Here is a 2343-nt window from a genome sequence, read left to right as displayed (position 1 = left end):
CAGTAACCCCCTCATGTCCACTGATGGAAGGATTGGCATCTTAGCAAAGACAGCTCTCAAAAGGGTAGAAGTGTTTTCATTACAGGATAAACGAGACAATGTTACCACCCTGCTGAAGTGTCCAAGAGCAAGGCAGGGCTTTATATACACCTCACTGACATCTGACACATGAACGGCACCACAACTGATGATTATTGAGACTACAAAGGTTAGGAAACCTCCTTTTAATGTTTAGCAGTGTCTGTTTTAATACATAGTGGTACACAGTACGTATGCACAACTATTAGTTGTAGGCATGTTATGGAGCACGGAGTGAAAAGCACTAAAATGTAGTGGACCAGAACAACGAAGCTCACTACAGTAGAAGAAAAATAGCTCTTAATGGCGCTCAGCATTTGCTCTCTGTGCACTGACTTGATTGTTGATTGAATACAAACGTAATAAAAAGGTGTTGATTGATAACAGTGTTCCGAATCACGGGTGGTGGTTGTCACCATTTCCCGGTTCAGTCAAAACGGCAGTAATTGAAATTTGGCAGAATATCTCAGTTCCGGGATTGGCCCATCCTTTCATGTGCATGCTTGGAGCATGCAGCAAAACTAGCCAGGTATCTGGGCTAGCATTGATCTCTCTTATCTGCCGATCACAATGATTAATATCATCACACGGCGTGCAGATCAATGCTTAAAGCCTGATTTTAATAAAAAATTTAAATGGCCCATATGTTTCCACCTTCCACTGCATGTGATTTCCATTATTTAGCTGTCAACCCAGAAATTCATCTCATGCTATCACAGCAACCCTAAAAGTCCTCATAAAATTCTACTTTTCAGTCACTGATGACGACTTTTCGATAAGAGATTCCTTTCTTATTGTGATGATGTTAAATGCTCATAAAATGCTGTGATTAACGCCATGAAATGAAGAAGTTGACACATGTCTCTGCAGCGTTCTGTAATGTTTTACTCCCACAGCTCTGTTATAAATCAACAGGGTCGAGTGGCTTTGGTGGGTTTTTCTTTCTCTAAAGCCAGTCTGTATTTTTGTTGTATTTTAGTGTGCCAGTGCTGATGGAACACAGCTCACAGGAATTTGATGCTGCCATATTGGACCATTGTGAGAAGAACATCAAAGCATTTTTTTAAAATAAGCAAAACATATCTTTATGTAACATCAATGTCTCCTCGTGACACCCAACATTTATTACATTTATGGAGCATATGGTGAGAGTTTGGCTTCTTCTCTTCTTGCTGAGAGTTAGATGAGAAAGTTGGTATCACTGTCATGTCGGAACAGACAGGAAATGAGAGAAAATGAGTGACTCACAGGTGCCGGCACCTTTTGATGTCATTTTCTAGCTTTTACATCTGATTGACACATTTGGATTGGATAGTCCTCTTTTGTGACTCTAATAATGGCCATACTTTACAAATTAACTTCCCATTTTATTCACATTGACTTGAAACTATCGGCTGAGGTCACAGAGCAGAGCGGGAGCCGAGGGCTGTTTTCCCGTAGACTTCTGTACAAATGGAAGTTTTTTTACGACCAGATGAGTCGCCCTTGACTGCCCATTAAAAATGCAGGTTTGAGCACCAGTTCAGCTCGCTGGTCTGCCTTATGTCTAAAATGTAGCAGCCTCGCTTTGAGTCTGAGAATAAATCTTTTTTAAAATGCAGGTTTACGTCACTGACTGCAGACTGTTGGCCTTTTATGCAGTTTATAGTTTCAACTCTTGTTTTGATTGTCTGCACTTTAAGGCTAATTCTTTCTTTTATTGACTTAGCTTCACAGTGATGGGAACATGTTAAATGTGGAGGGAGGGGGGACTGTTACTGGGAATGGAACATTGTAACTTTGTATCTAAATTTTGGTTTTGTTTTAGCAAACCTAATCAGAAGCTGACCAATTAAGAATATTAATGAAGCCATAAAACGCAGCCATGAATGAAATTCTAAGCACCCACATTAGGCCCCACTTTCAGAGATTGACAGACCACGTGACCTTCGCGCATTGCATGCCGGGAACTCGTGGCAAAACAATCCAAGTACCGCATCAAATGCAAGCATTTGCAGCACCGCAAAACTTTCATTCTCCGGTTCCAATAAATTCTTGGTTTTTCTTTGTCCCCCCAAAAAGTTATGTACAAAACAAAGGAGAACAATGCCGGTCCGTACAAAGACAGACTCGACGAAAAGTCAAAGAAAAGATACGAGGGAAAAAAAATCCTCGTATCTTTTGTGAAAGGGTTAGACCCTTACGAGCACACAGAGTGGACAAAATACTGTGGCGAGCTCAGACAAGGAGGAGACGGAGGTATCGTTTGGTCTTGCTTCCCGTGAG

The sequence above is a fragment of the Pundamilia nyererei genome, unplaced genomic scaffold (assembly GCF_000239375.1).
Source record: "Pundamilia nyererei isolate P.nyererei 1_Seehausen unplaced genomic scaffold, PunNye1.0 scaffold00088, whole genome shotgun sequence".
NCBI classification, from domain to species: domain Eukaryota; kingdom Metazoa; phylum Chordata; class Actinopteri; order Cichliformes; family Cichlidae; genus Pundamilia; species Pundamilia nyererei.
The sequence above is the reverse complement of the archived record's forward strand: the minus strand, read 5'-3'. Positions refer to the sequence as shown.